General features: G+C 41.0%; 1 protein-coding gene across 1 annotated transcript in view; it reads left to right on the top strand.

Annotated features, from left to right (window-relative positions):
- Positions 1-161: 161 nt before the first annotated feature.
- RERE (arginine-glutamic acid dipeptide repeats) overlaps positions 162-24254 on the top strand; it is a 349852-nt gene continuing 325759 nt past the window's right edge. The window contains exon 1 of the mRNA XM_055001170.1: positions 162-243. The gene's annotated coding sequence lies outside the window, so the exon portion shown is untranslated. The remainder of the gene's footprint in view (positions 244-24254) is intronic.

The raw sequence follows: 24254 nt of genomic DNA, 5'->3' as shown, positions 1-24254 counted from the left end.
TCATTGCTTTCATTCATAATAGAAGCTCCTGACTCATAATATCTTGATCTTGCTTGGAGCCCCTACAGTCATTTTAGCTTCTCAATCCTAACCCCTTTATTGTTAATACTGATATTTTGGTCCCCCTTTCCATATTTTTTCCTCCCTTCCTCTCCCCCTCCCCTTTAGACTTCCTTTGGGATTTCCCCACCTCCCACCATCACCAGACAAAACCCTACTGATGGTGTGATTCACCAGGGGGAGGTAAGTAAGGAAGTTCCCAGCTTTGATTCTTTGTGTGTGATTCTTTGGTTTTGTGTCAGGTGGGTAGCTGTGTGGGTCTGTAGTAGAAGGGCAAGATTCGGGTCCAGGGGCACCTTTCAAGAACAACTAGATTTTTGATACTCAAAAGCTCATACCCTGGAAATCTAGTTGGTCTTGAAGGAGCTACGAGACCCGAATTTTGGTTTTGTGTTTGATTCTATTTGTTGTGTGTGTGTGTGTGTGTGGGGGGGGGTGTCTTTCTTTTCCCTCCTTTCTTTTGGTTTTTGCAGGAAGGGATGTAGGGTGAAGTGGGTTTCTGTATTTTCTTTTTTTCATTGGGGAGGGGAAAGGGCCCCTTTAAACATCCGGTGTGGTGGTTTCACATGAGACTAAACAAAAAAGAGTGGGCAGGAAACTGAGGCTTTCTCCCCTCCCCTATGTCCTGCAGTCACGAGTGTGTGAAAACGTTTAAATTTGGTGTTCAGGACTCCCTCCCATTTCACGGAGTGTTTAAAAGAAATGTTTTGTTGTTATGAATCAGAATTAGTACATTTTCTACAATGCCCCTTGAATGTATCTGGAGAGCCCATGTGGATGTATTCCCCAAAGAAGTTTAAAATGTCGGTTTGTTGCATTGTTTTCTTTTGCCTCTTTTGATGCTGTTGACCTCAAGCTAGATTTATGGCTTCGTGTTTGTATGTTTTTGGACAAATACTGTGAAACATTGTAAACGTAAAAACACTTTAGAATAATGTTTTGGAAATAATAGGTTTGCAGGGAGAAGGGGCAGGATGGAAAGGTTTCAAGCTTGCCTAAACAGCCCCCCCTCCTTTTTTTCCTTTTAAGACAGCCTGCATGTGAACTGTTTGTAGCCGAGAGCAAATGATCCCTCTGTGTTTGTGTGCGTAAGTAGCTTGTGAAAGAATCCTCTAGACAAGGGTGTGCGGATCAGGAAAGGCTTTCACCTATGTTCCTTTTGTGAATGATTTATGTGGAGAGCACTTTTTAAGAGATCACATTAAGGGAAATGTATTTAAAATCCATGTCCTCATCAGTGTAAAAGACGAAGAACATATATACCCATGTATAAAATATCTGTACAGCTGTGGGATTCTTTGTTATATATTTTTACTTTTTGCCTTTTTCCTTCTCTCCCTCTTTCTCTTTTAATGGTTGGAAAGATAATATGGGGGAAAGTTGGGAGATTTTTTTTTAAAAAGGAGAAATCACAGGTTTAACTCCTGAAAACTATAACTTTCGAAGAAGTTGGCTGTAAGAAAACAATATGATTCATTCATTCATTCAAGCATGTGGTTCAGCTTGGTTTATTTTTAAACACAGGATTGCTGTTGCTTTTAATGTACTGACTGCCTTAGCTGATTCTTTGCTTGTAAAGAGTTGGCTACATGACATTAACATTTTTGGGGGGGATTTAGTTTTTCATCTATTTTGCTGACATAAAATGAAACTAAGTGCAATCCTAAGAAGAGTTACTCCAGTCTAAGCCCATTCACTTCAGTTGGTTTAGACTGGTGTAACTCATCTTAGGATTGCACTGTAACAGTCAAGACCTATGCATATTTACTCCAAAGTAAGTCCTACTAGTTCATTGTGAATAGTAAAGCCCATTGAATCAGAGGGAGATTTTTGCCCAAACATTGACAGGGTTGGATTGTAGGTATCTGATTGTTGTAACTGAGAATTTAAGAAAGAATGGCCTCTTTAGTTTTATATTTGTGGCTTAAGAGTTGGAATGTATCTATGTTTATTGAATTAAAAAAATCCCTAAGAAGTGGCATGCTGTGTAATAAACAAATATTTGCTCAGCTTATTATGCATTTTGCCAATTTCAAAATTTATGGAAACCTATTGCTGTCTCTCTGCGTTAATGTAACTTTAGCTGTGTGCTCTGTCAGATGCTAAATATATGTTAAAAGATATATTAATGCGCCTTTACGTATAAATGGTTTTTGTCAGCTGTGAGGAACTTGAAGCTTGGGTAGATAGTAACATGTATCTATGGAGTTAGTTGTTTAAAGAATCTGTTGATAAAAAGTGAGTAATTGTTTTCCTTCTGGAGTTTGCCCTGTAATTTATTTGCCAGGATTGTGTACATGTATTTTTTTAATGACCTTTTGTGAGTGGGGAACAGTTTTGCTAATCTGTTAGTTGGTGATGATTGAAGGAAAGAGAGAGAGACAGACACACACACACACACAATGCCCAGGTTGTGATCGCATTGTTCACTTTCATACTTTGGACCATGCTTTGCTTACAGACCCATTGCCTTTCTCTCCCCTCCCCCCATCAGCTGGTAACCTCTGTATTTGTAAGCTTAGAGAGGTCATCTTAGATGAAGAAGGAAAAAAACAAACCAAAATCCACCTATTTCCTTTTCATTTCTTTCCCCTTTCCTAGGACAGGCTTCTTCTGTTGTGGTTTTTGTTTGTGTGAATACTAAACTCTAGACTTCTGACTTATGTAATGCACCATCTGTCCCCAATAGCAACGCTTCAGGTCATGCCAAGAAGCTGTTTTCCTTATTTTCCTTCTCCCCTCGCCCCCTTTTGGTAGTTGTTAAAGTGGTCTCCCTTGGTGGAAGTGAGATGGAGGAGGAGATTACTGTTGTGAGCTAACAGTGAAATGCTATGAAGGGCTAATAATGATACAGTGGGATAATGAGGTTTAGCCAGCATATGTGCAAAAGGTGTGTACATGTTGTAGGAATGATTTGTGAGTTTAGAGTGGCATAAAGATTTGCACAAGCTGCAAATGACCTCTGCAGTTACTGCCAGTGCATTATCTTCTTCATTTGTTTTCCCTTTGAGAAGTCATTATTCCCATTTTACAGAAAGCAAGGGAGCGACCTGTTAAAGCATGTGTAGCAGAGCTGGAACTTTAGCTGGAGTCTCCTAGGTTGAAACGCTGCAGACCACACAGGCATGTCTTTTTTACAAAATGTGTTGTATTTGACGTTTGTGGAGTGTGTTCCCTATTAAGATGTCAGTGCTCACTTGCAGATATGGATGTTTCTTTTACCCTGCCATAAAGAATGATGGGGAGGATGTGCTTACTTAATTTTATCCCATTAACCCTGCAAAAGAGGGTGTGTAGATAACTATCTGGTGGACTTCTGTGGCTGAACATGAATTTAAATACTTTGACATGTACATCTAAAGTGGCTTTTGTTGGGTGTGTTAGGCTGAAGAAACATAAGTCAAACTGAAACATCAAAATCTTTGCAAGGCAGAGGAAAGGATGGCTTCTCAGTTACAACACAAGTTTGCATAGTTCTTCCTGCAGCAGGGATTGCCTGGCATTGTTGATGTGTAGTTTCTTTGCTAGACTCCATGTGGTCCTCTAATGTGTTCTGTCTTGCCACAGTTAAGGAAGAATTAGTGATCCTGAGTGCACTCTTATTTAACAGCCTTTCTGTATTAGTCCATGGTCCATCTAGTCCACAAATCTTTGCAAGAATCCAAGCAGAAACTGGCCACTTGTACGTTGGTGCATCTTCTACCCTGCAGAAAACTTGAGAATGAAAAAACTGGTTTTCGCTTAGCTAGTTTTTATGGCTCATCATACTACTTCTGGATATTCTTGGCACTACTTCAGATTTGTAAGTTGTTACTTCTAAGGCCCTTGGCAGTTTATGACAAATATTAACTAATCTCCTTGTAATGAAATTCCATCTGTGCTGCTCTAGTAACCAGATTCACTTGGCTTCAGGTTCACAACTCCTTTGTTTTCTGTTGTGCCTGCGCGGTCTTACTTGCTTTTGAGATTGGTGCTTAGCTTGCAGGGTTGCTAGTATACGATGTACATTGACCAAGAAACAGGTCAGTGGAGGAATGTATGCAAATGTGTGTTGAGTTTTTTTAACTGAAATTTGTAGTGGGTGGTACAATAACTAGCTTCAACAAGTCTGTCTTCTGCAGATTTAAATTAATCTTTCTTATATGCCTGTTGGCTTTTCTAGTGCATTGCAGACTTGAGTCTCAGCTTCTACTCCCAAGGTGTGTCTTCTGAATGCACGAACCTCTTCTTTAACATTCTTTTGCCATCAGTGGCTTCTCAAAGTGGGGTGTGAACAAAGTAGTGCTGATATGTTCTCAGTTCCTGATATTCAGGAGTATACGGGTTTTGAACATGCAAATTGCATTTAGCTATCTTGGCTAATAGCTGATGATAGATCTTTTGTTTTTCAATGATGTGATAAAATAATAGAATCAGTGTCTGATCCAGACTAGATTTTCCCAGTGCCAGCATGGAACTTTCTTTCTTTCTCATCCCCCTGCAACCCATTGAGCTCCATGAAACTCTGCTACTGGGGAATAGGAGAAAGAGACCCTAAGGGATGCCACAGAAACATGGAACTGGAAGGTATCCCAAGGATCATCTAGTCCAACCCACATCTTCATCCGGGTTAGGAGGCAGTTTGAAGTAGTAGTTTCAGAGAAGCACCTGGAAGATGTATCACTAAGTATCTTGGTGTTTTCCTTATTAATCTTCCATACTTTGTAGGACAGCCTCTGAATCCTCTAAATTTATATTGCCAGAATACAGATTGTGGCTAAAAGTGCAGGTTAAGTTACTTGGGCAAGAATAAGCCCTTGTTTAGTATAATGGGCAGGGGAAGTGAGAGCCATGTCTGCCACCTTGAGTTTCTTGAGGGAAGGGCATATTAAACTCTAATTATTTAGATAAATACAATAGTTTTAGCTATGTGGAACATGCTTCCCTAGGGAAACATGCGTTTCTCCTGACTGCCATCCTACTCTTTCTGTGTTACTTCAATACACTGTAGGCTTTGTGCTGAAGTGTTAATGCTGTTGGTTGCTTGAGGGCAGACCTCATGTTTTATAAATTCTTAACTTCCTTTTGGAATTGCAGTTTCTGGGATCTCATAATATACTGTGGGCCTGGTGTGGTCTCTGTTCACATTAATTATATATGGGGAGGCATGAGGTATGTGTTCTTTATTTTGGGAAGTCTGCAGTGACATAGTTTGTGAATTCCTGATACCATAGAAATAATAGGAATAGAAGTCGAGGTAATTGCTATCGCAAGCTGCTTGTGCTATGCGCACATTTGAAAGTGCCACGAGATGTTCAGAGGTGATAAGTGAAATTAAAGCAAATCTGAGTAGACAATGAGCTTGAGTGCAAAGAGAACGAGGATTGGGGGGGGAGGCATATGCAGTAATACAACTTAAATTGATTTGAGCTTTATTCTGTCTTCTCTACAAAATGCTCAACTTATTATGGAGGCATATGTCCATTTGCACTAATGAGAGTTATGTTTGTGCCATGGTGGTTTGGAGGGCAGAATTCAGCCTTGCTCTCTCCTTTGAGACTCCAGAACGATATGGAATAGCTAGTTGACTTGATCTTTGTAACGTGATTTTGGAAAGAGAGAGAGAGACTGGAACAACCCTTAGTGTCTTGCTGCAAAAGGAGCAAGTGCTCCTAGCCCTGGTAATAGCCCTATTTTGATTTAAACTAGCATTGGGGGAGTTAGTAATACTGGCTACTCTCCAGGAGGGTTGGGATGTGTGTGCAATTCTTGGTAGGTCTGGGTAGTAGGTTTTCTGGTTGCCCCCAGCAAAGGGTACCTTCTCTCGATGTGTTCAGCTATGGAAGCACTTGGGTGGCTTCCAGAGCCCAGCACAAGGCCAGAAACACACTCCCCCTGCCCTTTTCCTGTTGAGGTCCAAACTTGGGAGTAGGAGAAGAGGTTCTTACTGCGCTGGGAGAGGGGTGCTTCCTGCAGAGAGGGAGCGTGTGGTCCCCTGCACCCTTTCCCTGATTCATTCCCATGCAAACAGGGATGGGGGCAAAGGACTTGCCAACTTTCAGCTCCTCTGTATTAACAGAGGTTTTGCAGAGCTCTGCTCTCTCTCTGCACTTCCACTGCTGTCTCCTCTACAGAAAGAAGAAGAAAAGCAAATAGGTATGAGCAGCTGAGGCACCTAGTGCTGTTAGGCCGTTCCCGAAACCTCTGTTGCTGTTCGCATTGTGTGAGAGCAATTTAAAGAGTGCTTTGTGCCTTAGCTTATATGGGAGAAAGCAACTGAGGTGCCTCATGGGGAGGAAGGGTTTTTTTTTTTAAACACAGCTACTTGAGGGGTCAAAAAAGACCTGCCAGTCGCTTGTCTCTTCCTTAAAGCTGTTACGGAATTTGTCCCATGCCATTCTGCTTCTAGGGAGTTTGGGCCGGTTCTTACGTGGTTCAGTAGCTTGGTTATTTCCATCACTGTCACAAACCCTATTCTGTAATTGAACATTTCTGAAATTGTGCATCAGGAAGGATTGCAGGATTGTGTCCACACTTTTATTTTACACATTTTGGGGCTCTTAGCAACCAGTGAAAGGTTGTGCTGTTATCTGGTGTGGAAGGCCTCTGCTGAAAGCTTGCTGCCTACTTTAAAGATTTCTCTTGGCCAAATGGTGAGTGACATGCCTTGGAAATGGGGCAATAACCATTCTGAATGAGGAGGGAATGAGTAATGGGGGACTAGCATTTGACTGCAATAACATTGAAGTTAGCATATAATTGGTATCAAAGAGATGCATCAGTAAACAGATAGGGACCATAGAGTTTACTACTAAGTAATAGCTGTAGCCTAAAGACTTCAGATATGGAGAAGGGAGCTTTGATTCTTGAAAGCTCATACCCTGGACATCTAGTTGGTCTTGAAGGTGCTGCTGGACCTAAATGGTGCTCTTCTACTGTGGACCAACATGACTACCCACTTGAAACTAACTTCTAACTAGGAATAATGTGAGCTGTGTAAAGCTCAAGGAGATTGAAATGTGATTGTAGATCAATTTCCTGCACCTTCATCAGTTGATTAAAAAAAGATTCGTTGCAAACACATGCTCTTTTAAATACAGTTTTTCTCTAGTAAACACATACTTTATGGGGACTGAAAAGCACCTGTGGAAAAGCACTCTCTGTATTGAGAAACATAGGTAAAGCTTGGCCTGGTTATTTGAGCTGAAGAAGCCCTGAACCTACAAAGAAGCCTTATGCGGAATTGGACATTTTCCCCGTCATCTCTGGATTGTCCTCATAGCTCTCCAAAGTCTCAGGAAGAAGTCCTCTTTTGCCTGCTACCAAAGAGCTTTTTTTTAACTGGAAATGCTGGGAATAGAACCTGCAATCTTCTAAAGATGAAACGTGCTTTATCACTGAGCTGTAGAGATCTCCTCCTTATGGGTTTAGCTCTTCCTTGCTTAAAAGTTTGCCTTTGAGTTAGATTCTTTTAACCTTTGGGGGGGGTAGTTGAGAGAATGAAAGTGACTTTCAAGTCTAATTTTGATACGCTTTTTTGCTTTCTTCCTGTAGAGGTCACCTATGTGACTCATCTGGTCTTCAGGCCTTAGGAAATGGAACTGATTTAGCATTATGAGATTGTATCAAATTAGTTGTGAGTTCTTTCGGGTAAGTGTGATGGAAAACACCTGGCTTTTTCGCTTTGAAATATCTAGAACACGGTTAATGATTATCCTCGTAAACCCAGGGAAGGATAATACCATAACACAAAAGATCTCTAGTTTATCTACTTGGATAATACTTTAACAGCTCTTAGGCTTAAGTACTTTTTTCTCTGTGTATTTCTTGACTTTTCCAACTTTGTTCTTCTTACTCTTCAAATGAAATATTGCTAATAAGGCAAAATACTGGTTTCTCCTCTTATTCCATAGGGAATGACTTCAACAAGTCAGAATCCACCCCCCCCCCCCGATTTTTTACTTCTGGTAGGTTAGGTTGATCATTCACTTGATTTGCAGTTGTTTTGTCACTGGAAAGTAGCTAGCTGTGATTTGTTTTTGTTATATTCCTAAATACTAATTGTTGTGATATATCTCTTGAGGCCAAACAAATCAGTGGGAGAAAGGATTTAATTATTTTCAAGAAACTTCAAATATCGATTGATAATCCTGAGACATGGTGATTAATATGTTTTTGATAGATGGGAGTTTACAAAGGTCTCTTGGAAGTTTTGCTTTCTTGTGTAGTGTGATTAAAAGAGCGTGTGTGGAGAAGCATCCTTTGTTTTTAAAACAAACCGCATTAAAAACCGGTTAAGCTAGAATCCAGAGCTCTTTTAATAGCATTCTTAGAACTGGTCAACAAGCTGGTACAAAAGGAAGATTGGAATTTAAAGTAGTAGACTTAATTCAAGGCTAATATTTGCTCTGGAAGGAGAGCCCCATATCAGAATTGGTATGCTTTTAATGTAGCAGCTTGATTCTACCTGAATTTTAGTGAAGATGGCGCCTTACCTCGGTGATGAGCTCGGTGATGACCCCAGGATTATCTGGGTTAGAGAAAAGGGTGTGCAGTACTTGATTTTAAAACTAGCTTTTGAATCTTCTAACAAGTATTTAATTTATAGCCCACCTTTTCCTCTGAGACTCAGATTACAGCAGTGTAAGACAATGCAGTCCAATAGCATGAGACATTCAACAAACAATGCAGTAGGACTTGGTCGCCGTGAGCCAAGTTAACCAGTTTATTGCTACGAATTATAAAATGAGATCAAGTTGAGATTTAACATTCCAGTTCATGGACAGGAAACCAACTCCAGTTCACCCAGTTGTCTGCTTTTGGATGTCATGACGAATTGGAGCTTGGGCTAAGGCTTCCCAAAGTCATTCCCTGCATGTAGTGGGAGAAACATGGAGAGGAGAGTACAGGAACACGCTTCATCAGTAACTGTTGGAGGCAAACGGTCTGAATTTGCACAAGGTGATATATTGAAAGCAGGAAAAAAACAACTATCCTATCTGATTCTAAACACGGACCCAGAGCGTGGATTAAAAAATCAGCATGAGAGGGGCATGTGCAGACAGGAGGGATTTTGCTACTAAATGGGAGGGGGGGGGCTTGTTACATCCCCCCAAAGAACTTCAACCACAATTTGCAGGCAAAAAAATGAGGCCTTGTGATATGTTCTCAGTCATCTCAGTCATAATTTTGGGGGTCCCCAGTAGCCGAACAAATATTGTGGAAGGCAGGCATAGCTGCTGAGAGAGAGTGAGGAGGGAGAAGTGGAAGCAAAGAAAGGAGATGGTGGTGACTGAGCAGGGAAGAATGGTGGTGGAAGCAGAAAGGGAGGTGGAGAAGGAAGGAAGTAGTCAGGGAGAGCAGGGTGGAGACAGGCTGCAGAGGCCTAGGAGGAGAATGGAAAGAAGCAAGAGGAGAAAGTGTCTATCAGCCGTAGTGGATGACGGATCCCTGCTTGTTTTTAAATAATGTCTCACTATATTGCATCAAGTTCCATTTTTATAACCATTTCCTCCTGTGTGGAAAGAAAAGTGTGAATGTGCTGCTCCTGCTATCTATGGTTTTAGTAAGTAGTAATTAAAAACCATTCCTTAAAAAAGAAAACAAAACCCTACTGCTATTGACTAAATAGATACTGCTCTGTCCTGTAAGAAGTTTACAGCAGTTCTTCCAGAGGCAAGTACTTCTGGTTCACAATTAAAGTAAATCTATGTCTTGGAACAAAAACAAATCCCCCTATCCTGTTGTGCATAACTAGTTCCAGTAGCTGTCAAAGGAGAATGGGAATTGGTTGAAGAGGCACCACAGAGTAGGGAACAGAAGTTATCCCAAATGGATACTGACTCCCACGTTCTGGAATGCCCCTTCACTTCCTCCAGCAGCGATGCCCCACCATCAATTGATTCCATTGCAAAGTGTTGCCGCCGCCCTAATTCAGACCTATGCACATGTGAAAATGGCCCGTATCCAATCAAGCAAACTCTTTAAGTGGATGGGTTTCATGTTTGCGTGCCTTTGGAGGCGGTAAATCAACTAGCTTTTAGTCAGGGATTGAACACGTGAATCGGAATGTCAGTTTAATCAAACCACTTTGAAAGTCCATCGCTTTGGAATGAATATTTTGTACTGGTGTTCTGCATATTCCACAAGTGCTTGAACCCTTTCTTTTTTAGACTTTAAAAGAAATATTTCTCCTTGCCTTTATATAACTCTTTTGTATTCCTGCTCTCATTTTTAAAAAGAAGGTATTTTGTCTTCCATCCTCCTCTTTGCAGCTTTGACACTTGCATTACTTCCTAGCTTTTCTCTTTATGCCCAGTGTTTTTCCTTTCCCTTTTTAATCTCAGTTGCTTTGGTTTGCAGTTTTTCATTAAAAGTCTCCTCTTTGCATTTGACTAGATTTTTCTATTTGCTTGGCATTCAAAGAGGGATCAGGAGGTGATGGTGAGCGTAGGCTGATGGGTTCAGAGAAGCTCGAGTGCTCAGATGCTGCCTTGCTTTGAGCAACTTGAATACACGGATTGCTTTCGCTAGAGAGGGGACTAGATTTGCTTGTGTTCAGCTGGCTGCCTTTGTAGGATGTGTCCTCTCAAGAGTCTTCTGTTTACTGGCTCCTTGATTTATGACAGGATACAGTATACAGTATGTTGCTTTTCCTAACAAGACTGTCTTATCCAGCAAGTAAGATTCAGGACATCGGCCCATCTGACTGAGTGCCTTCTGCTCTTACTGACAGTTGCTTTCCAAGGTCTCGTGCAAAGAAAGAAAGGCCTTTCCCAACACTACCTGAGAACCTTTAATGAGAAATAACAAGGTTTGGTTCCAGGTCCTTTTGTGTGCGGGTCTACCACTGAAGTGTGGCTACATTGCACTGGCTTTTCCATGCCTCTCAACTCTTTAGCCTCCTCTCCATGCCAGTCTAGTGGTGTCCCTGGCTTGGCACAGTGGGGAGTTCGGGGTAGGGTCATCATGCATGTTGTATGGGGGTGGGGGTGGGGTTTCAGATGCACTGGATACGGACCAAAGTGCTGAGTGTACACCCAAGCGGAGTACAGATACAACTCCTGATGGCTTCTTCCCCATATTTGGCTTCAGCAACGGCATTTGGAAACCAAGTGGAGCTTGGTCCAAGCACAGTGAATTGCTGACTCTTCCTGTATTGGGTTTACTAATTTATCACACTTATAAACAGCTTTTCTCTGCATATAGGACTTCATGGTTAATGATGCTGGATGCACAGAAGCAGTTGTTTTATGCAGGAATATACAGTTGTGGACATTGGGTCATAGATTTATGTGCCTTCGGGTTCTTTTCTTTTCCTCCTAGATTTCGCTGGCCATGTGCCTTGGAGTCGAAAGCGTGCTTATTCCATTTTTTGAGTTTCACTGAAACAATCAAAATGGCTTTGATTCTGGGTACATGGGCGGGGCGTTTCATTGTCTAATCCAGCAAGATTTTTTGTAGCCCACTTTAATAGTTCTCCCCTCATCCTGAAGATAGCAAGCTGTGCTAATGTGGATCATAGCTTTTCATTCTTACTTGTTGCTAACAGGTGTTCAGGCTTTCTAATAGGGTTTGGGGATAAAATTAGGAAAATCCTGTATGTCATTCAGAGCTTCTTGGAGGAAGGGCAAAAATACAAATGCAAAACTGAGCAGGTATACCCAGTGAGTATCCTGACCGGCTGATCACAGAATGCGTTTTTCAGGTGTGTAGGAAGATCTGTCTTGTCTGTTCATGGCTCCATTTTCCAGATTTAAGTATCTGAAGATCCGGGCCACTTGGCTATTCATATACCTAAAATCCCAATTCTTGTCTAGAGATTTGAAGAGTGGGAAAAATTCAGAAAACATTTTTTTTCCAAAGCCTTTTTCAGATTTTCTGATAGAAAAATTGGGAAATGATGGGGAGTACCGAAGGGAAAAACCCTCCTGTGGAATATTTTGACTCTTGGAATGTTTCAAATGCTTTTCAAGACAAGGTTTTACTCATGCAAAGACAATCTGTAGCATTGGATGGTAATTCCTGTGTACATTGTAGACATAAGCAACACATTTCCAAGGATCTGTTTATTTATTTTTTTAAAAAATGTGGACAACTTGGCAACAATTAACAAGCCATAATGTGTTTGACAAAAATAAATTTAGATTTGATAGGAAACTCAGTTTTGAATATATTTCCATCCCCCCCCCCCCCCCGGAAAGAGCCTCAGAAATTTTGGAAATTTTACGTCTCTCTGCCTACCACTAAGCCAGCTTCCTGCCTAGCACTGCTCCTGATGAACTTTGTAGTGTTGCTCAGTCATGTCTATTGCTTGTGACTCTAGATTATCTCTCTTAGTGTGGAGGTGACCCCTGACTTCCTGGGGGTGACCCTGCCTCCTTGTTGAACTGTGCTTGGATTGCTCTTAGTTGTTTTGGTAACCTTGAGCTCTCTGGCTCTGACCCCTTAGTTTAGTGCCAGATGGCAGCTTGAACCATTCTTTTCCTTGATTTTTGACAGATCTTGTCTTGCAGGGCACGTATGTACCTTGTTGTTAATAATTATTGAGGCATCTGTAAAACACAGCTAGCTTGTACTACTTGTACTGAAAATATTTGTGGCAGAGTGGTGCTGTTGCATCAAAATTGTACCTCCTCATCTCTACAGTGACTTGTAAAAATGCCTATGGCTGAAAATGTTGAGACGAACAATTTCAAGGGACTTTGAATCCATGAAGGGAAGCTTTTAATTAAATGGCAGTCTTGAAGGAAAAGGCGGAGAGGGGAAGGTTTCTGTCCAATTTCTTTTGAGACCTTCCCATCTCTGTCGAAATCTCACAATCTGAGACACTGTAAGGGTCACCTGATGGCAATTTTTGCCCTCAACTTTTTTTGTTTTTCTGTTTAAATTGCTTAGATTTGGGATGGTGTGACTCAGTAAGAAACATCACTGTTGTGTATGAGTTACCTTAAAATCAAAACATGCTATTGGAAGGTAGCTGGGCGTCAAGCCCGCCCTCCACACATTCTAGCAGCTTATCTACCATTTTCCTCCTCTCCAAAGGATGCTTTCATGTCTTAGCAGCATTCCGTGATAAGATCCGTGTGGTGGTATTGTATATTTTTAGTTTAGTTCTTAAAATGCTTACTTGTTCTTAGTGGCGACCTGTGACCCCAAACTTGCTCTCCCTTGGTGGAGGAGCTTCACCCATGCAAGATTTTTTTTCCAGGAGGGTAGCAAGTGCTATATCACTGATTACAAAGGCTGAAATTTCAAAGGACTAGTAGCCAGAAAGGTAAAGGCAGCAAAGTGTCATCACACCACATGGTATTGATGTGCCTGTTGCAGTGATTAGATTCCCCCCTGAATTTAGACCTTTTTGAATCCTCTGTCATCAAGATGGCCTTCGAGCGCTTCTTCTACTTTCCTGAGCAATGAGTCCCTTTCAATCTCTGGGAAATGGGCCTTGACTCTTTGATGTCTCTCCCATCTTCGATCCAATCTTCTAAACCTTTGCAGACTTCAAAAAAGATAGTTGGTGCCAGAGGGCACACAGAAGTCTGACATCTCGAGGAGGTGTTCGGTCACTGGAATGCTCAAAAAAGAAGAGCTTGGCTGTCTTCAGTATAGCCTTATTACAAAACCACCCAATATAAAAGCTTTTGGAGCCATCTGAGAGAGGAAATGTTTGACTACGCGAAAGCTTGCTCCCCCCTCCCTTTCTTAAATCCCAAAGGCTGGCCATCAGCTTTCATTGCTGTGAGGTTTGGTTGAGAGATCTGCTGTCTTTGGAATTGGTTGCCAGCATTTATACTCAATCTAAACAAGTTTGCTGACACTGATTAGTGATTTAATTGTTTAGCCCATATACAGTGGAAACCAAAATGGTATTTTGGTGCCTGCCGCTGCTCTTCACTCTTAACTTTGGGAAGTACCTTACTAACTCTGCACACATCCATTGGGGATATGAAAACCCTAAAAGGGTGAGAGGCAAAAAATGGCATATGTGGGTATGCATCAATGTGTAGAATAGGAGTGAAATTGCTCATATTTGGGGGGAACATTTAGCTGTGTGTTTAAATCTTGGTTTTTAACTTGCATTGTTTTTTTGTTTTGTTTTTACCTTGAGAGTACATAAATTAGATGCTGGGCTGAAGTGGAATAATACAGTCTAGTAAGATGAAAACTGCATTGGAGGTTTGTTTCTGGAGAAGGCAATAGAATGATAGTCTGGAATGTTAAAAACACAGAAGTCAGGCTTTCAGTTTCCATGAACTCCTCATAAGACACTTCTCGTTCTGGAGACAGGAGAGTCGAGGCACTTGGGGCCGGATTCTGTACCGTGCCAGCAGAAGGAGCTGGCGAGGGTGGATGTTTCTGTTCTCCGCTTTCCCTCCAACAGCCATCTTTGGGACTCAACAAGAAGGTGATAGTTGAGGGATCTGCATGAATTAAAAGACCCACAACATGGGGTACTGAGGACAGTCACTCCCCTCTTCTACCATTAGAGTCCTTTTCTCCAGGAGAAGCGCGGCTGGTGGCAGGAGGGGACGGTGTTGCCTGCTTCCCTTCCTCAGGGCCTCTACCCAATGTTGCATGTCTTGCAGACTAAAATACTATAAAACTGTTAGACCAAAATTAACTTTCTGAGATGCCTCTGGATTTGGCTGCCTTAAAAGTCAGTGCCTTAGGAACTTGCTACGTCTGCCTGAACACCCTGACACGATGGTGAAGTTAGCCCTGCACAATGCAGAGGATTCTGGGTAGAGATGTAAATTTTCCAGGTATTTTGAAGCCATGGGAATAATATTTCCTTTTCTCTCGAGTGGGGGGGGAGGGGGAACCAAAGTTTTGGAAAAATTGAAAATACTTACCTATCAAAAATAGACTTGCTTTATTCCTTAAAGAACACAAAATGCGCCATTCAGAACTTTAAAGTGTTGTCATAATTTAAATTTCTTAAAGGATAAATGCTTTATTTTAATTTACTTTATAGTCTGCCTTTCTTACTAATACTAAAAGGATGCAAGGTATGTCAGTACAAACAATAGGATGAAACACCTGTTAAGCAATATTGATAGGACTAGAATTACAACAGTCTGTAACAAAGCATAAAGTATTAGACATGATATGTTAAACAATGCAGAACATGGTATCGTATAACTATAAAAACAAAGCAGTGAAAGCAAGATCATATATACAACAAACAGATAATATATTCTGTACACAGTGGTATAGTTCATAGTATAGTTCATAAAAATGCTTCCCTGAACCGTTTTCTTATAATATAGCCTTATTACTTTTATAGAAATGCCCTCCTGATTCTGTAGTTTGTGAAATGACAGAAGTGCGGGAGCACGCCATGGAAGGCATCGAATGCTTTCCTCTGTATGAATGTTTCAGGGGGAAATTGGGAGTCGCCAGCAAGTTCTCCATTTCCATAAATTTTCCATTGTTACTTTCTGATCGAGGCACTTTTGATAAGCTTCCAAAGGAACCTTCATGTTCCCTGGAACATATCTGAAGGCCATTGATTTGTTCACATGACCCCAGACTCTTTCTTGAGCTTTTGGCAAAGGTCAAGCATGGATTCAGTGGCCCCATCCATAAGTGCGGGATTTTTAGTTGCACAGATGGACAGAGATTGATTTTCCTATTTCTGCTTTTTTCTGTCTTTGTATCGGAAGGATGGAATGTTTGCTATTAAAGGTCACTGACTCTCAAATTGCCAACTTTGTATGTCCAGCCTATACAAACACAGTCCTGTTAAATTGCCAAATCAAACTTCCATTGTGTGGGCTATGAATAGACTTCTGTACAGCACACATTATGGATATTATTGTTTCTCAGTTTCTCCTCCCCCTTCTCTTCTGAGTTAGTGCATGATGGTAGTGACAATAGTGTGATCACATTTTAAAAACATAATTCACAGAAGCCTAGGGAGACAGATTCAGAAGTATGTAATGGTGACGTTTCCCTTTTCTGGGCTTTCATGCTGCAACAATCCTCTCCTAGAGATGTGTTCCTCCTAGAAACAATTTGACTGGCATTTCAGTAAGATACACTAGAGGCAATTAACTTAATTTTCCTGGTCCTCTTGTGTGCAAGACTGAATGATTGTACGTACTAACTTACCTTTCCTTAAACCTTCCCTATCCTGCCTTAATACACTTTTTCTCCCCTAGAGTTAAGAATGTACAATTCTCCTCCCCCCCCCCACCCCCGCCCTGCAAAAGGGGCTTGTTTACTTTGTTGGAGGCTCTTTTTTGCTTAGACAAAGACTTTTCAGCTTCAAAGAATATCATAACCTGTGAGATAAAGCTGTGATTGCACGGAATTGTTTTGTCATGGATGACATAGCAGTGGGTTTTATTTATTTATTGGGTTTGTTTATTGGATGGCATTACATCTGAAATAATAATCGTCTTTTTTCAGTTCTAGTACAACATTTTCTTCTTTGGTCACATACAAACACACACATGCTCTCCCCATATGAGTTAAGTTTCATAAAGTACCTTTTTTCATGGAGGAACCTGTACATTAATTTTTCATATCCTCAGGAACCCATACCTATGAAAATGTTCACAGGCCTGAAAAAGTTGATGGCAGGGAGTGCAATTGTTGTCATTTTTATTGTCAGTGCTGTGTAACAATACAAAACAAAACAAAACACAGGCACAATACAACTAAATATAACCTTATTAACCGTGATAGTTTGAGGAATATTTAGATTTTTTTGTGGAATTTCAGAATTTTAATTTTATTTATTCCACTATTTCTCACAGAACCCTGATTGGGAAACACTGACCTAGGGCTTGAAGTCCAGCTTGTGTTTTGCTAGGTTAGGCTAGGAGGAATAATTTTGCCCTCATCTCCTGGCAAAGCTTCTTGATCAAAAAGACTCTTGAATATCAGCCTGAAGCTACTAATTCTGTTAACAGAGCTTTTACTTTGCATTTCCTTTTATAAGCAGAGTTTTGTGGGCATAAAATTAATATGAGTTTCAGGCAAACAACAGAGGAAAACAACCACCCAGAAGAACAGTATCTAAAATACTTCAACCAAGGCAATTATAATTTGTAGAAATTAATCTTTTAGTGTGAAAAGATCTGTCAAGCTCTTCTCTTAACTCGTTATTGAGCCTTCTAATTTGCCAGATTAAAAGCACCATTATTAATAGGTGCTCTTGCTTCTTTTTGGCATGAAGAAATTGGTAAGCACCCAGCGATAATACATTATGTAGTTCTAATTAAATGTGCACTGGGTTTTATCCTGCATTACCATTTCCTTCCTCTGCTCTTCAAAGATGTTCTCATGAAATGTTCCTAAGTGGTTAAAAGGAGGAAACTAAAGCCATGGTGTGTTAAGTTTTGTGAAAATTTGTTGTGTATGTAACTTAGAGCAACAGGAGCAAGGACTGTAAATGTGGGTGTGTTTTGGGAAGGTTAAATGCCAATATAAATGTTATTCACCTGCAGGTCAGCTCTTGAACATGCTGGTTGTCCATGCTTTGTGTCTTCGTAATGAAACTTACCTCAGTGCAGTATGCTTGTCATTGTATGCCATAATTTGATGCTTAAATCGTAGCAGCAAACTATTTTATGTTGTTGCTAGAACCTTATATAGATGTTGAAGGTTCTGATTGCATTCAGATATGAACAAACCTCAGTTCATTAAGCAATAAGAGCGTTTTAAAATAACCATGTTGTAGGGTTACCAGCCTCCAGGTGGTAGGTGGAGATCTCCCAGAATTACAACTGATCTCCAGGCAACAGAGACCAATTCCCCTGGAGAAAATGGCTGTTCTGAAGGGTGAATTCTATGGCATCATACCCCACTGAAGCCCCCTCCCCTTCCCAAACCCTGCCTGCTCCAGGCTGCACCCCCAAAATCGCCAGGAATGTCCCCAATCTGGCAACCCTATGTATCATAGTTGTCATAGGTTCTGTTGACTGGAACAATTGAAACAAAAGTTTGCCAGGGAAGAGAGCAACAATGGAATATCCGTAAAGTAAAAGGAAGTAGCAGAAATGTTTTTCCCACTGTAAAATACCATGGCAATAAAAGGAACGTAGAAAATGTAAGGACCAACTTGAAACAAAACAAGCTTTGGGCAGGGTGATTGTGTACTTTTCCCCTTGTGCCAGTCATTTACTTGATGTGAAAAGTGTCGGTGGGATCGCATGCTCAGATAAACAATGTGCTGAAATCTGATGTTTAGCCTGATTGCATTCAATGAGATCTGTTTAGTATTAACTGTGAAATATGTTGCAGCAGCAGCAGCAAAAGCGATGGATGCCTTTTTCTGCTGTTATCAAAATGCATTTAACAAGATTTGCTGTGCCTGAGTGCCTTTCATTGTAATGCTTTATGGTTCATACTAAAGCAATATAAGTAAGCGACATCCATCTTGCGCTGATACAAACTGCTTCTATATGCTATCTAACAATAATGTTACACTTTTGAGTAAACATCCCTTTTTAATAATAGAAACTAGGCAGGTTGTACGGTTTCACAAAAGAAAAAGCAATCTAGGGGATGCAATGTTCTGGTACACTAAAGATAATCCTGCTGTTATACTGGGGGAAAATATCTTGGAATGCTGTGCTAGGAGATGGAATGCATGGCATCAGAACTTCCTTTTGTGGACTGGATGGTGATGGAAATATTAATAAGACCAGCATTCTTTAGGGTGCCAGGTCTCAAATCCTTCACCATCCCTGCAGACCCGGGCTTTAATATATGTATGCGTGTGTTTGTCTGTTTTTTTTTCTTTCAAATTTCCTTTTACCCGTACCAGCCCTTGTGTACTGTGAAGGGTTCTGCAGTGTGTTTGATGCGTAGTCGATATAAACTGCTAGCCTCTCAGGGTCCCTTCCCCATTGCTCCAGAGAGCTAGGCATACCCCATGGAATATTTCTGATACTCCCTTGTGGTTGAGGAATAGCAGAGAAGAAATTGGTAGTTGTGGGGCAGGATCTTTTCTCATTTTGTTTCGGCGCTACTGATCTTCTTAGTAATAATGGGCAGGTTCCCCCAAATCTGCTGTCCCTTGACAAGAAGGATTCCCAGCAGTTCATATCCCCTTGCTTGAGCTCTTATTTGTGCAGGAGTGTGAAGAAGGGAAGAAATGTCGGGAGTCTCTTATACTGTTTCTGATCTTATTTTACTTCATTTACGTCTTGCATTTTATGTTAAATGGTGTCTAAAACAGCTTACAATAATTTGAAAACCATATTGTCGAAGGCTTTCATGGCCGGAGAACGATGGTTGTTGTGGGTTTTCTGGGCTGTATTGCCGTGGTCTTGGCATTGTAGTTCCTGACGTTTTGCCAGCAGCTGTGGCTGGCATCTTCAGAGGTGTAGCACCAAAAGACAGAGATCTCTCAGTGTCACAGTGCCAGTCACAGCTGCTGGCGAAACGTCAGGAACTACAATGCCAAGACCACGGCAATACAGCCCGGAAAACCCACAACAACCAATTTGAAAACCGCAAATAGTTTCTAAAAAAAGCTATACACCTTTAAAAGGAACTAGTATAAAACATAATCATCAGATAAAAGCGGAAATCTAAAAATCAGTTCAGACGCCGTATAGATCTTATATTGGATCATAAAAACCATAAACAGCATAAGCAGAAGAGACTAACTAAAGCCAGCAACAGTCAGCAGTCCACCGCAAAGGCTAAACAGTGCCAGCTAAATATCTAGTTTGTGTTAAAGAGATGAAGGATCCTAACTAGAACTTCAGTGGGAGGGCAGTTATCAGAGAAGCTTGGGAAGGCCATTTTGCTTGGTGCACAAATTTGGCCATGGGAGAGCTTCTGTGGGGAGGGTCTGGGAACCACTTCAGGGAAGATCTGCTTCTACCCACTTCCCTCTGGCACTGGGGGCATACAGAGCAGAGCATGCCTTACTCAAAACTGCGGGCAAAGTTCTTGCCAGTTCTGTAAGCCTTCTGTGTATGGCATAGGCAAAGTTTGGAAGCACTCTGCATATTTAATGGGAGCTTCTCTGCAAAAATTAAAGCATCAGGTTTGGGCAGCACATAGACAACATGGCAAATCCCCCCCCCCCAAATTTGGATTGGTTTCTACCTGATCCAGTCCTGGAATCTTCTAATTTAAAAGATGGTTTAGGTTAGGCAAGTCACTCTTTCCAAACCTTTTCCAACCCTCAATCTGTTACCAAGAGAGAATAATTAATAGAGGTCGTTTTTTTGTTTTACTGTGACCTGGATAGCCCAGACAAGCTCAATCTTGTGAGATCTCAGAAACTAAACAGGGTTGGCCTTGGTTAGTAATTGGATGGAAGACCTCCAAAGAAGACCAGGGTTGCAGAGACAGGCAGTGACAAACCAATGTTAGTCTCTTGCCTTGAAAACCCTAGCAGAGGTCACTGTAAGTCAGCTGTGGCTTGATAGAACTTTCCACCACCTCCAGTACAGACACCGTTTTTTTTTAATGAGTGGACTCGGTGGAGATATACCTCTGTTTTCATGTCCAGATGTACTTGCTTGCCTGGTTGTGCTGCCTGCTGTAGTACTCGTCATCTTGGCCTTTCTGTTAATATTTTATTTTTGCTGGATGATTTTCTTGTCTCATTAATCATTTTTTGCATGTCTGCTATCTTCCCCAATTTAAATAAATAAAAAATATAATTCTGAAAAACAAATCCAGTTGTGTGTAAAGGACAAGCACCAGTTTGTTTACTTTTATTTATTATTATTTAATTTATTTGAAGCCTGCCTTTCTTGCTGAGACTGGAGGATTACAGAATAAAATATAGTGCAGTCATGCAGCATAAAACATCCAATGAATAATGCAGTAAGATGTGAGGTTCTCTACATTTTCTTAATAATACCTCCCTGAATCAGTAGTCTGCCTGAAATGACAAGTTTTAAGAGTTTTTAGCACCTCCCCTGTGCTCTTTAGAGGAAGATAATTCTGAAATAGCTTGGGAATGTTTATATAGCAACTACTTCATTGCTGACTGCTTAGCAGCAAAGTTTATATCTCAGTGTTCTCACGTGGCTATTGCAGGTTAGGGAAGAGCTTGCCTCTTGGCTGTATGTTCTCATTTGAGAACTAAGAGATTGATCTCTACCATACAATTTACTCACGTGGCTAATGGGCTCAAACCGAGTGAAGTATGATTTTGCCTGTCATATTAATTTTAGCACGCTGGTCCTTGGCCACAAAAGAATGAGAGAACAGTGTTCTAGGGAAACTTGTTTGGTGCGTTAATCTGCCAAGCGGGCACATGTCTCCATGAGCCCCTTTATCTCTGGCTTTAACTTGTTGAAACTGTGGTGACTGTTATTGCTGTGATTATTGGGCTCCCTGGAAAATTACTGCAAGGGTTTTACCCTTTGCTTTCTTGTTTCCTCGCCCTTAGAGTATTGCTGTGACAGGAAGGCTGCCACTTAGAACTGTTCAAATTGCCTTTTCGAAGATCGACCGCCCACCTGTGTCTTGTATGCGGTTAGCTGCAGTGACTCCAGTTTGCTTGGCTGGTGCATTGTTACAGGGCCAAAGAATGCCAGGACTGGTGCTTCATGAGTTACAGGCAATTTTATAGAGCAAGATCCAGGTCCAATAGCACCTTAAAGATCAACTAGCTTTCTAAGGTATGAGCTCATATCTTGGAAATCTTCTTAATCTTTAAGGTACTGTTGGATCTTGCAGACCAATGTGGCTACACACCCCAAACTGGCAATTTTATGAAAAAGTAAGTTTGAATTTCTGGTATAGTGCACTCATGAAAATTATCTATTTTGTTTCCATATGCATCACTTGGAAGCACACTTTGAAAATGGGTGTGTGTTTCTTAACTGGCCTATAATCTGTCAACAATTTTGTTGACGTCTATGAATTCAGAGCTTGTGCAAGCTGTAGTTAAGTGGCATGATATCAAGGCACTGGGGGATTTCAGACAGCAGGATCAGCTGCTGTTGTACAAGTTAAGCTAACATTTTCCTTTCTCCTTTCCCCCTTGTAGTTGCCGATTAACACACAGAGCTGTTATTGCAGATAATTTAAAAAATTATTCCTCACAATGAGGATTTTCTGTTAATTTAAAGCACAATTATTGCTTAAATTTGGCTCTTCATGTTTGTGTTGAATTTTTAAAAACGTGTAAGTAACGGTGGGATTGGGACCCCATTCTTTCAGTTGTTAAAAAGGGGGTTATTTGGGAGCCCTCCAGAAAGCATTTATTTTTTTTAAAAAATCTGAAGATATAAATTGTGGCAAGGTTATGGAGCACATGGCCTTTTTAATACAACTTCACATTGGTAATCGCTTAAGCAGTGCTTAAAAATAAAGTTCTAACGATATCTAGGATCCTAAAAGATAGTGAATTTAGCACTTCACTTAGTGTAGTTAGGCCCCAAGACCAATTTAGAACAAAGGTTGCTCATTATATCTTACCTTTGGGAAACAATAGAAAGCCATCCCTGTTGTTCTGTTTTATGATTAAGTGTGTATGCACTGTCTTGACCCTTGTTCTTTTGCACCAGCCTCCTGTTAGCAGCTGGTTTCAGAATCCATTTGTCACCAGGCCTCTTCTGAGGAAGTGCAATATGCTGAATTTTCCATCTGGACAAGATTTTAAAGTAATTTTAACAATGTATAAGGTTTCAAAGCACAATACTGTTCAGTATATATGAAGTGCTGAAGCTGAAAGTATTGTCTACCGAAGTTTAAATTGGAAGGGTGAATACTTCAAAAAAGAAAACTTAACAATGCTACTTGAGACCCTTGCATTGGGGGGTGTCCGGACTGAACCTGGGACATTATCGGATGCAAAGCATATGCTGTATCTAGTGAGCCTGCCTTCCCCTTTCTCCTGAGCAAGGAAGGCCATGCAGGAAAGGGCTCTTCGCCTTGCGTCTCAAATAATGAACAGATGTTTCTTTTTTTCTTCAGAGGTTGCAATTTGGAGTACAAATCAAAGTTTTGTAGTTGTTTTTATGAATAAAAAACTACAAGTCAAAGTTGATGGCAAAACAATACATTCTGAAATGGAAAGGACTGAATATACAAACCTACCTGACCCCTGTGGTCCTCTTCTGAGGCCTTCTGATATTAAGTGAGGGGTAACCTGAGAGAGGGCTTTCTTGGTCAGGGCATCATCAAAATGATAGAACTCTTTCCCCAGGGATGTTCACCTATCCTCTTCTGTCACTGTCGTCTGCCAGTGGGTGAACAGCACTTCTGTTTTGTCTGGTGTTCCTTCTGTGCTAATAATATAAGAGACCTGGAGCAGTGTATCAGCTAAGCTTCTGAACTGGGAAACTTCTAATTCAAATCTCAGTGAAGAATTTGCTCCAGCTGTCTTAAGAAGCCCCCCTCCTTTCAGTCTCAGTCTTCCTCTCTGCCACCTGTAGTACTGGAAGAATTATACCAGCTTGCCTTACAGTGCTGTTGTAAAGATTACCGGGGTAGTAGATATTCAAAGAATTTTGACCCTTTGATGTTTAGAGCATAAACTGTAAGGTCATAAACTTTAACAGACTTGTATATGTAAACAAGTACCACATAGAAAAAGTCATTCCTAAATGTGTAGGAGAAGCAAGAGCATAGGGAAGAAGAGATGCAAGTCAAATATACTGAAACTGAAATTACAGAAAGTGCAGAAATCCTACATCATGGACACAGCCTTAATTTCTGGATCTTTGGGAAAGCTGAGATTCCATTTTGCTATACAGTGACGCTTTCTGTGGGCAATGGTATGAGTGGGTGGACTGGGAAATGAAAAAGGCCCTGGAGTGAACTGAGCGGAGCTGAGTGGTTGCTGTGGCATTACAAACCAGCACTGTAGGGCTATTCATGTTAGTGGTGCTAACAATGAACACTGGCTCACCCACTGCTGCCTCTTGCAAACCAGTGGCAATGTTGGTGGAGGCAGTGGGTGAGCTGACAGTGGTAATCATTGCTGCTGAGAGTTGCTGGAGCATGGCTGCTTGCCTCTTGCTGCTAGTGGCCTTCTAGGGCAGCAACCCACTGGGAAATCTTCCAGTAAGTTCATTGGCTAGTCTGCCCCATTTCTTCCTCTGTCATTGGACTGTAGCACAGATAGTGACAGCACAGTGTCCCCCTCCTCCTCAATTTCTACTGGATAGGGGCAGATGCGATGGTTGCTTTACAGCATATCTAGATCAAGCAAAGGATATTTTTCTGCTAGGAGTATCAGTTCAGTAAATTTACACACTGCTTTGCAATGTAGGGAACAA

This window comes from Eublepharis macularius, chromosome 17 (genome assembly GCF_028583425.1).
Source record: "Eublepharis macularius isolate TG4126 chromosome 17, MPM_Emac_v1.0, whole genome shotgun sequence".
NCBI classification, from domain to species: domain Eukaryota; kingdom Metazoa; phylum Chordata; class Lepidosauria; order Squamata; family Eublepharidae; genus Eublepharis; species Eublepharis macularius.
Note: the sequence above shows the minus strand (reverse complement) of the source record. Positions and strands in the feature narration are given on the sequence as shown.